The following is a 12,135-nucleotide window of genomic DNA, read 5'->3' as shown; positions in this document are numbered from 1 at the left end:
AAAATGAAAGGTGGAAACCTCATTCCCCAAAGCTTGGCTACTACCACACCTCAATTCAAAGGACCAATTGTGTCCTGACCCACAGGGAAGAGGAGGGCACTGTAGGACTCAGGCAGGAATTGTAATATTCATGGAAGAGAAAGAAGACTTCATGTTATGAAGTAGAAAGAAGGAGTCAGATTTTATATTTGAAAAGGTTCAGAGGATATCACCCAAAAATATGCCACTCTGGCCTAAGGATTATTTGAGTCAAAGGCAATTAAACAAAACAATACAAGAAGACACAAGAAAAACTCTCTGTATCCCGCCCCCTCTATCAGGAAGGGCAGGATGATTCTATGTCACCAGAAACAGCTATAAAGTCCACCAGCCCAAAAAAGGCACCAGAGGAATCTATATAACATATATAACAAACCTACTAACTAGACCTCATCTTCCAATTTTCTTCTTTCTTTCTCTCTCTCTCTCTTTCTTTTTATTTCTTTCTTTCAACAGAGTCTCACTCTGTTACCCACACTGGGGTACAGTGGCATGATCTTGGCTCACTGCAACCTCTGCCTTCCAGGTTCAAGCAATTCTCCCACCTCATCCTCCAGAGTAGCTGGTATACAGGCATACCCCACCATGCCCAGCTAATATTTTGTGCTTTTAGTAGAGACACATTTTCACCATGTTGGCTGGAGTGGTCTTAAACTGCTGACCTCAGGTGATCCATCTGCCTCGGCCTCCCGAAGTGCTGGGATTACAGGCATGAGACACCATGCTCAGCATCTTCCATTATACTTTTCCCAAAAATTTACCTTCCCACAATTTGCTGCCCCTAAAAGCCCAAAGTTCCTTTCCTTTTTCCTGACATTTCTCAACGTATTTATTATGCCTTGTTCAGATTGTTATATAACCCTAAGGTCTAACCACTCATTTGAGTTACACATTAGTGACAGTTCCCATTCTTACATATTATGCCTATGTCAATACACTTCTGTTTGTTTTTCTCTTGTTTAATCCATCTTTTATCAGACTAAATTGCAGAGCTCCGGCCAATAGATCTAAGATGGGTGGAGAAACAAAGAATTTTTTCTTCCCCTGTATAATCATAAATTCATAAACTTCAAAAATGCGATTTGAAATGCATGCTGAGAACGTGCATTTAAAAGAGGTTTCATTTTTGGTTTTTGTGCAGCAAAATATTAAGAATCTATCATTTATTAAACTCCTAACAATTTTTCTCTAACCTGTGGGTTTTATGAAGCATTTCTCCATCTAATATTGTCTGTCTTCTTTATCATTAACCTATTGTAAAGCTCAAGAGTTTATGTTTGTCACTAATATTTTAATGTATTCATAATTTCAAAAATAAAACTATGCCTTACATGCTAAATGTTAGTTTAATAGAAAGAGATATGTAAAATAAATAGTTTCCATATGAATAAATTGGAACTAATGTAGACAATTACAGAAGTTTTTATTGAATATTACATCCTGCTTATTAATGTGTTGAATCAATATATGTAGCCAGAAAAATGAAGAAAAGAGATTACATTTAAAATATCAAAATGTCAAAAATATTTGCTTTCTGTTTTTGTGAGCTCTTCCTCTCCTTCCCATTACTGGAAGGAGTTAAATGTTTTTTTTTTATTTTTTGTTTTTGGCAGAGCTAGCTGAGGTTTTATTTTGGACCAAAAAAAGAAGCAATTGAATTGTTTTATAGCTGGAGGCATGGGCAAGGGGGGTCCCCACGTAGTAAACTCCCCTGTGGGTGGGCTGAGGGCCCTCAGGTGGGTCTCCTGTTCCCAGTGGTACCCTACATAGTGGTCTCCCTCCCAGGCTCTGGGGCAGCACAGGAGGGGCAGGCTGGGTGGGGGTGCCGCAGCTGTTCACTTGGGCAGGACGTCAGAGGACTCGGACACCAGCTTCCCATCGCGTGTCTCGATCTTCTTCACAACCACGGCCCTGGAGGAGCTGGTGCGGCTGAAGGAGCTGGAGCCCGCGCCAGAGCCAAAGCTGGAGCCCAGGCTGTAGCTGAGGCCGGGGCTTCTGAGGCCCCCATAGGCCAAGCTCAGACCACCTGTATAGCCGCTGGTGGTCTTCGTATGAATACTCACGTTCTGCATCCCGGACTCCAGCCGGCTCTCCTAGCCTTCCAGCAGCTTCCTGTAGGTGGCGATCTCAATGTCCAGGGCCAGCTTGACGTTCATCAGCTCCTGGTACTCAGGTAGCTGCCGTGCCATGTCTTGCTTGGCCCGCTGCAGGGCGGCCTCCAGCTCAGACAACTTGGCGTTGGCATCCTTAATGGCCAGCTCTCCACGCTGCTCGGCAACTGCAATGGCGGCCTCCAGGGAAGCCTTCTGGCCTTTGAGGCCCTCAATCTCAGCCTGAAGCCCGCTGATGTTCAGGTTCATCTCGGAGATCTCAGTCTTGGTGTGCGGCAGGTCATCCCCGTGCTTCCCAGCCAGGCTCTGCAGCTCCTCATACTTGATCTGGTACATGCTCTCAGCCTCAGCCCGGCTGCAGTTGGCATCTCCTCTACTGTGCCTTGACCTCAGGGATGATGCTGTCCATGTCCAGGGAGCGGCTGTTGTCCATAGACAGCACCACAGATGTGTCCGAGATCTGGGACTGCAGCTCCCGGATCTCCTCTTCATACAGTTGCCTGAGGAAGTTGATCTCATCAGTCAGCCCTTCCAGGCGAGACTCCAGCTCTACCTTGTTCATGTAAGCTTCATCCACATCCTTCTTGATGAGGACAAATTCATTCTCCATCTCTGTACGTTTATTGATCGCATCTTCATACTTGTTCTTGAAGTCCTCCACCAGCCCCTGCATGTTGCCAAGCTCTGTCTCCAGCTTCAGCTTCTCCTGGCCCAGAGTCTCCAGCTGCCGCCTAAGGTTGTTGATGTAACTCTCGAACATGTTGTCCATGTTGCTGCGAGCCGTCTTCTGCTGCTGCAGGAGGCTCCACTTGGTCTCCAGCATCTTGTTCTGCTGCTCCAGGAACCGTACCTTGTCTATGAAGGAGGCAAACTTGTTGTTGAGGTTCTTGATCTGCTCCTTCTCCTGAGTGCGCACGGCCTGGATGTTGGGGTCCACCTGCAGGTTAAGGGGGCTCAGCAGGCTCTGGTTGACCGTGACTGTGGTGATGCCTCCCATGCCGCTGGCCCCACCATAGCCACTGCCCAGGCCACCCCGAAAGCTGCTGCTTCCCACTCGGGAGAAGCTCGAGGAGCTGATGCGGGCACCGGGCCCACTCGTGTAGGAGTGGCTGCTGAAGGCCCAGGGGCCAGAGGTGGACATCTTGTAGGACTTCTGGGTCACCCTGATGGACATGGTGGAGGCAGGAGTGGAGGCAGGCGGGCCGAACCAGGAGGAGATCCTAGAAGGAGCGGAGATGGGAGTTAAATGTTTCTAATGTATTACTTTCACACTACTGTGAAGAAACACTACTGATGAGGTTTTAGACTATATATCCTTGCAGATATGTTTCCACGTATTCATAAGTGGGTATGTAGACATTCTTTATATAGACATAGGGATATTTTTCTATATGTTTATGCTTTTTGAATTTATTGTTGACATTATTTGATGTCAATACCCTAGAGATTTAAGTGACTATTTTTAATGACTAAACATATGGAGGTACAATAAATTATTTAACCAAGTCTTTCTTAATAGACGTTTATGGAATTTCATCCTTTTTTTGTATTGAGAATAATTAGTGCACTTACTTTACCTAATTTGCAATAATTACCTAACTACTTTCTTATAATAAATTGTAAATAAATTGATAGATAGATAGATAGATTTTAAAAAGTGTTTGTACTTTTTAGAAACCAAGTGTGTACCTTTAAATTGTCTTCCAGAAAATCCACACCAATTTCTACCTTTACTATTAATGAGGAGAATTTGTTTGCACATACCTTCAGCATCACTGAAATTTATACACCTTTTTATTTCTCCTTGCAAATTGCTCTCTAGAAGTCTGGAAAAGCAGAAAGAGAAGAATGAAGAAATGTCTACAAAACTGCTCCTGTCCTTCAGACTACATAGAACCAAACTCTTGCCTTTCATCAGTTTTCAGTTTGTACATTAATATATCCTGGTGAAGTTCCTCAACCATTTCTGCAACATTCAATTTTAATTTATATTTGCCCCCATTCTTTCATCTGTGATTTGGACACATGCAGGTTACTGAATATAATGGATACAAATCTCTCACTGATTCCCTTGAGCTATTCGATAGTTCTGCTTTCACAGGCAGGAAACAGTCAAGAAATAATGATTCAGTTATTTCTTAAATATTTCACAATTCTACATTGAATAAAGAAAATGTGAATTCCTGGAAGTAATGGTATTTGTGAAATATTTAATGTCAGTTCCCATGAAAAACATTGACACATCAACAAGCCCAAGTCTCTTAGAATTTCATTCTGCTAGTTCACCGAATTCCCAAATTATCAGGGGACCCCACACCCGATATTCAACATGGGTTCTTTTCTATTTCCCTAAGTGTCTCGGTTGGTCTGAGAAATAAAGGGAAAGAGTACAAGAGGGAAATTTTAAAGCTGGGTGTCCGGGGGAGACATTGCATCTCAGCAGGTTCCATGATGCTCCCTGAGCCATAAAACCAGCAAGTTTTTATTAGTGATTTTCAAAAGGGGAGGGAGTGCACGGATAGGGTGTGGGTCACAGAGATCACATACTTCACAAGGTAATAAAGTATCACAAAGCAAATGAAGGCAGGGAGAGATCACAGGACCACAGGCTGGGGTGAAATTAAAATTGCTAATGAAGTTTCGGGCATGCATTGTCATTGATAACATCTTATCAGGAGAAAGGGTTTGAGAGCAGACAATCTGTCTGACTAAAATTTATGAGGGAGAATTTCCTTGTCCTAATAAGCCTGGGAGCACTACAGGAGACTGGGACTTATTTCATCCCTTTGGCTTCGACCGTAAAAGACAGCCGCCTCCAAGGGGACAGTTCATAGGCCTACCCTCAGGGGCACATTCTCTTTCTCAGGGATGTTCCTTGCTGAGAAAAAGAATTCAGCGATATTTCTCCTTGTTAGGCAAGGACCCAGACCTGACATGGCGGCGCCACTCAGCGTAGCAGGGCCTTTGTTCGAGCAGGCCCTTTGTTTCAAGACTTCCCTCCCTCTTTGAACACACCCTCAGACTTACATACATCAGAGGTTCCAGCTGGGCAGTCACACTCCCCCATGACCTGCAGCGCACCTGCCTTCCACAAGTTCATAAACAGCAGTTTCGGTTGACAGTTTCCAAAGACCCCTTCCTCATGACCCTTACTCAGCTCCTGCCCTAGTAGTTTCAAGACCCCCCAGGCCCTGTTTGCACAACCAGCTTCCCTACCTCTCAGGCTATAAGAAGCCCCTACCCTCCTCCCTCAGCGCAACTTCCTCGGCCCACACCTATGGACCAAGGAACCTCACCCACAAGCCCTAATAAAAGGCTATTCTCACTGCCATTTGCCTTGTGTCTTCGTTCCCGGTTCAGCTCCAGCCTCAGTTTACCTTTACATTGGTGCCAAAACCCGGGAGGAGACCCCCCTCCCTGGACCGTTGCTGGGTCGGGCTCTCCTCTCCCGGAGCCAGGAACTCCTTTCCGAGCCGGGGGCCGTTTCATCAAATCCAAGACTCAATTTGATCACTTCTGGGTAAGTTTCCCCTTTGTCCTGAAGGCTCCCTCCAAGAGTCCCTGTCCAAAACGTGTGGCCACGTCAGGGGCTCTCTCCAGTCAGCTGTGACCTCAGTGCCGGGGACTAGGAGACGTCCAACCTCCCTGGGAGCCACTGTACCCCACACTCCGCGTGGCAGTGGGAGGATGCTCCCATTGCCTCTGGACTGCCCGCCTTGAGACCATGGGAACTACCCAGTCCAAACCAAACTGAAAAATCTCCTCTGGGGTGCCTCTTAGCAAATCTCCAGATTTTAAGTCTCAGCCAAGACATAAAAGGAAAGCGGCTCATTTTCTTCTGCACAATAGCATGGCCACAATATAAACTGGATAATCAGTCTCAGTGGCCTGCAGAAGGCACTCTAGACTTTAACATTCTCACAGATCTGACCAAGAGTCTCTCTGCAAGAGACTAGGCAAATGGTCCGAGATACCCTATGTTCAGGCCTTTTGCGACTTGCATTCTCGCCCAGATCTCTACACTCCAATGCTCATTAGCTCAGGTCCTACTTGCAAAGTCTCTTCCCTTGAGCAAGGAGAGGGATGATTCCTCCTCTTTTTCTGAGCCTCCTGACACCCTATCCCAGCCACCCCTCCGGTCTCCCAGTCAACCTCCTCCTTACCCTGACCCACTGTTATCCCCGTCCTTGTCAACGCCTCCCCACCCCTCCCGCCCTCCTATGCCCTTACCAAACCCGACAGATTCTGTCTCCCCTACCTCCACCTCCTCCCCTTCCTCGCCTGTCTCAGCCCATACTCAGGCCAGGACAGAGTCCCTTATGAGAGGTAGCAGGTGCCGAAGGAGTAGTCCAGGTCCATATGCCGTTTTCATTGGCAGACTTGTTTAAGGTTGAGGAGCATGCAGGCTCCTTTTCGGCCAATCCTACTCGTTATATCAAAGAGTTTAGGTATCTATGCCAGGCATGTGATCTTACCTGGCACGACCTTCATGTCGTTATGACCTCAACCCTGTCTCCTGAGGAGCAGGAACACATCCTAGCGGCAGCCAGGCAGCATGCTAACCAGGTTCATTTAACTGACCCTGCCATGCCAGTCGGCACCGAGGCAGTGCCTTTGGCTGAGCCTGACTGGGACTACCAGGTAGGGCAGGCAGGCTGCCGTCACCGAGACATGATGGTTCAGTGCCTTCTTGCCGGCATGCAGGCAGCCTCTAACAAATCAGTCAACTTTAACAAACTAAAGAAGGTAGTCCAAGGTGCAGATGAAAATCCGGCTGTTTTTCTTAACCGGCTGACTGAGTCACTTACTGAGTACACCCGCCTTGACCCTGCCTCCCCCGCAGCGGGGACCATCTTGGCCTCATATTTCATTTCTCAGTCAGCCCCCGATATCCAAAAAAAGTTAAAAAAGGTGGAGGAGGGCCCTCTACCTCCCATCCAGGATTTAGTCAAACTGACCTTCAAGGTCTACAACTCCAGGGAGGAAGCAGCTGAGGCCCAATGACAGGCCAGGCTAAAACAGAAGGTACAACTCCAAACCCAGGCCTTGGTAGCAGCCCTGGGGCCAGCCAGCTCCAGGAGCTCCCAGAAAAGAGGTACTACCCGAGCACCACCTGGTGCCTGCTTCAAGTGTGGCAACGACAGCCACTGGGCCAGGCAGTGCCCTAACCCAAAGGAGCCAACCCGCCCCTGTCCGAACTGTCGGCAGATGGGCCACTGGAAGTCAGACTGCCCTGACCTAAGGACGGTCGCTGCGCCTCCACGTGACGACCCTCCTCCAGGTATTAGAGGCACCTTCCAGCTCCTCGACACTGACGAAGATTGAAGAGGCCTAGACTCGGGGACCCTCTCACTCTCGCCGAGCCCAGGGTCATGCTCCAGGTAGCAGGTAAGTCCATATCCTTCCTTATCGACATGGGGGCTACCTACTCTGTTTTGCCTTCCTTCAGTGGCCCCAGCCACCCCTCCACTGTCACAGTCATGGGAATTGATGGCACTCCCTTCACCTACCACCAGACTCCTTCTCTGTCTTGCTGCCTGGATGGCTCCCTCTTCTCGCACTCATTTCTTATCATTGCTTCGTGCCCAGTCCCCTTGTTAGGACGAGACCTCCTCTCCAAGCTAGGGGCCTCAGTTCACTTCCAACCCAACCCCTCCCCACACCTCACATTCCTCTTCCCCTTCCCCTCACCTGACAGACTTCACCAGGCTGATCCCCACTCCTGTTTCCAGTCCCCATCAACCCTAAAGTATGGGACACCTCCACCCTGATCATTGCCCAGCACCACACTCCGGTCCACATCCGGCTAAAAGACCCTTCCAAGTTCCCTTCTAGACCCCAGTTCACTATCTCCCTTGAACATTGACAGGGATTAAAACCTATCATTACACGCCTGCTCCAACAGCACATTCTAGTTCCAGCCAACTCACCATGCGATACTCCTATCCTGCCTGTATGGAAAAGCTCTGGGGCCTATCGTCTCATGCAGGACGTGCGCCTCATCAATGAGGCAGTAGTCCTTACCTTTCCAGTTGTTCCTAATCCATATACACTCCTCTCGTGCGTTCCCCCTGACACCACACATTTCACTGTCGTTGACCTGAAAGATGCTTTCTTTACCATCCCTCTACACCCAGACTGCCACTTTCTGTTTGCCTTCACATGGGAGGACCCAGACACTCATGTTTCTTCCCAGTTGACCTGGACTGTCTTGCTTCAAGGGTTCCAAGATAGCCCCCATTTTTTCGGACAGGCACTGGCACAGGACAACCTCCTCTGCCCCCTAACCCATAGCACCCTTCTACAATACGTAGATGATCTATTACTATGTAGTCCTTCCTGGGAATGCTCCCTTGCGGACACTGCTACACTTTTAAATTTTGTAGGCGACCGAGGTTATCGGGTTACCCTGGCTAAGGTTCAACTTTGCACCCCTTCTGTCACCTACCTAGGTATGCTACTCACATCCACTACAAAAAGCCTTATGGCAGATAGAATAAGCCTCATTAAACCTCTCCAGCCTCCTCAGGATGTGGAAGAGATCTTGTCCTTCCTAGGACTGGTAGGGTATTTCAGGCATTAGATTCCCAACTTTAGGGTCCTAGCTAAGCCCCTCTACCAGGCTGCCAGGGAGGCACCCACGGGACCGCTGTCCGACCCCTCCTTGGTTGTCAACTCTTTCAAGAAGCCTCAGGACTGTCTCCTTTCTGCCCCGCTCTCTCTCCCCAACCCCCTTCGGCCCTTTCATCTATTCACCGAGGAGCGCCAGAAGGTAGCCACCGGCCTCCTAGCCCAGCCGGGTGGATCCACATACCAGGCTGTGGCCTATCTCTCCAAGCAGTTAGATCCCACAGTCCAGGGCTGGCAACCTTGTCTGCGAACCCTGGCGGCTGACACAGAACTTACCCAAGAAGCCCTCAAGCTTATCCTAGGACATCCTCTCACAGTCGACTCTTCTCACTGACTGTCAGATCTCATCATACACAAGTGTCTCAGCCATCTCACCCCGTCCCGGCTTCAACAGTTCCACCTGCTATTCATTGAAAACCCTCACATCACTCTCACCACCTCACCCCCTCTAAATCCTGCTACCCTCTTGCCCACTCCAGGACACGATTCTGCCCCCACACATTCCTGCCCGGAAGTTCTTACCACCTTGCCACCCGCCCGCTTCGGTCTGTCCGATCAGCCGTTAAAACACCCAGACCATACCCTGTTTGTAGATGGGAGCTCTGTCTTAACCCCCGATGGCTGCAGACAGGTGGCATACGCTGTCGTAACAGCAACTCAAACGGTTGAAACCAGGCCCTTGCCTCTAGGCACCACCTCCCAGAAGACTGAACTCATTGCCCTTACTCGTGCCTTATCTATACAGACTCTAAATATGCTTACCTTATTGGACATACTCACTCTATTCTCTGGCAAGAGCGCGGGTTTCTTACCACCAAAGAGACGCCAGTAGTCAATGGACCACATATAAAGAGGTTGCTTGATGCTCTCCAGGCCCCCAAAGAAGTAGCCATCATCCACTGCAAAAGCCACCAGCATTCTAAGGACCCTGTGTCACAAGGTAACAGCCTAGCTGACTCCACTGCATGGGCCACTGCCTTCACTTCCCCCCTTCCCCGAGCACCTTTACTCTTTCTTTCCCCCACATATTCCCCCGACTACTCTTCTCAAGAACTTCAAACCCTGATGGCCCACCCCAGTGTTACCCAAAACAAGGATGGGTGAGTGTTCATTGACAGCCGAATAGCGCTCCCTCAGACTCAGGCAGTACATATACTGACCAACATACACTGCTCTCTCCACATAGGACCCAAGGCTATATATAACTTCCTAGAACCTATCTTTCACCTTCCCTCACTGCAGACCCAAATTAAGAAAGTACATCAACAATGTGCCACCTGTTCAGCCACTAACCCCCAAGGAAGCCGCAGACACCCAGGGCCTACTCATCAGCTAAGAGGCCACCAGCCAGGAGAAGATTAGCAACTTGATTTTACTCACATGCCCCGACATAAAAAATTTTGCTACCGGCTGACCTTAGCTGACACCTTCTCAGGATAGATTGAGGCTTTCCCCACCACTTGAGAGACTGCAGAAGTTGCAGCAACTATTCTCCTAGAGCACATCCTCCCCAGGTTCGGTCTCCCCCAAACCATCCAATCAGACAATGGTCCGGCTTTCATTTCCAAACTCACCCAGCAGGTGGCAGCCACACTCCAGATTACCTGGAAACTCCACATTCCCTACCATCCGCAGTCGTCTGGTAAGGTAGAACGCACAAACGGCCTCCTTAAACTGCATCTAACCAAGCTCACTCTAGAAACCTGCCTCTCGTGGATAACTCTCCCTCCTCTGGCTCTTACGTGTTTCAGGGCAGCTCCTCAGGCCCCCAGAGGGCTCAGCCCTTTTGAGCTACTGTAGGAACGCCCATTCCTCTTCCAGGAGCTGCCAGCCCTCTCCCCTCCCTTAGGCTCCTACCTCCCTTACTTAACCCTCCTACGCAAGCTTCTAAGAAAACACACAGACCAGTGTCTCCCCACACCCATTTCCCCAAACCCTAAAAATCCCTCCATTGTAGCACCAGGAGACCTAGTACTAGACAAGCAGCTGCAGCCCCGAGCCTTATCTTCCCAGTGGGAAGGATCATATACCATAATCCTTACCACACCCACTGCTGCCAAACTCCTCAGCATTCCCTCCTGGTATCATCTGTCCCAGCTGGAAAAAACACCCACCCAGCATGAATCCAGGTGGACGGCTCAGGCCATTGCCCCTACTAAACTACGACTTATGCTTGCCGGTAACGACCCTCTGCCTAACCTTCCTCAGCTATCCAGTACTCCTGAGACTAGGTAAGACTCCTAACCAAACTCCCCCCGTCAACCCATTCCACTGAAGATTCTATCTGTCAGAAACCTGGACCCAAAACAATCATATAAGTTCCCTCATCTTAGCCACAGTTGACTGCCCGCCCCGGGGGTGCCAGAGTCAGGTTACCTTTAACTGCTCTGCCTTTAACAGTTGCCCCGACTGGTGGAACCCAGTCATATGCTTTCTCTATGATCAAGTAGAATATAACTGTCTCAATTACTGGGTAGAAACCAACCGAGGGTGTCCATATCATTATTGTAACATGCATTTTACTTACCTTGACATGTCATACACCAAGTGGCAGTAACCGGCATCAACAGTTCGGTTAGTCAGATCATACGGACGAGGAGAAGTGCCTATATTCTTCCTTACCATTCCTGACCCATGGGACCCTCAGTGAGCATCAGGTATAGAGGCTTGCCTTTACCGGCATGGCTATGAATCTTATCCCGTAGCCTGACTGAAGATTTATAGAGCCTACGTCAGGGTCACAAGCAGCCTCATCAGCCTGGCCTCCAACATCAAACAACAAGAAAAAGTCATCTCAGCTCTAGCCAACCCAGACAACACAGCCAACTCAGACAACAAGCCTCACGGCACCGGTAACACTTTTTCTTGGCTAACCCTAGTCAGAGAAGGGGCCCAGGTAGTAAAAATGGTTGGAGTGCACAACATGTCCCGTTGTTTCTTGTGTGCAGCATTAAATAAGCCCCCACTGGTTGCGGTACCTTTACCTAGCCCTTTTAACTCCTCCAACCTAACCCCCTCCTTTCCCCTTCCCAGCCAAGCCCTAGGGGAAGTTCCTTTGTTCCAAGACCTGCTTAAACAACTCCCCTTTTGCTACTCCACCCCTAATGCTTCCTGGTGCAACCAGACAGGATCGGCACCTCCAAATCTCACTGCCTCCCCCAGGCGGGTATTTTTGGTGCAACTCCACCCTGTCAAAAACTCTCAAGGCTTCCGACACTACTCTATGCGTTCCCATCTCCCCAGTTCCCAGCCTCACCCTGTACAGTGAAGCCGAACTATCCTCTCTTCTGCCCCTTGCCCGCCCCCGCCAGGCAAGAGCAGTATTCCTTTCGCTAATGATTGGAGTCTCCTTAGC

General features: G+C 49.1%; 1 pseudogene across 1 annotated transcript; it reads right to left on the bottom strand.

The window, feature by feature from the left end:
* Positions 1 to 1,642: 1,642 nt before the first annotated feature.
* On the bottom strand, positions 1,643 to 11,596 carry LOC117083691 (annotated as a pseudogene). Its single transcript, XR_004437175.1, has 2 exons — positions 11,308 to 11,596; positions 1,643 to 3,370 (listed from the first exon to the last, which is right to left on the bottom strand). The product of XR_004437175.1 is annotated as a keratin, type II cytoskeletal 8-like (transcript).
* Positions 11,597 to 12,135: the final 539 nt, after the last annotated feature.

Source organism: Trachypithecus francoisi, unplaced genomic scaffold (assembly GCF_009764315.1).
Source record: "Trachypithecus francoisi isolate TF-2019V2 unplaced genomic scaffold, Tfra_2.0 Lachesis_group0, whole genome shotgun sequence".
NCBI classification, from domain to species: domain Eukaryota; kingdom Metazoa; phylum Chordata; class Mammalia; order Primates; family Cercopithecidae; genus Trachypithecus; species Trachypithecus francoisi.
The sequence above is the reverse complement of the archived record's forward strand: the minus strand, read 5'-3'. Positions and strand labels throughout refer to the sequence as shown.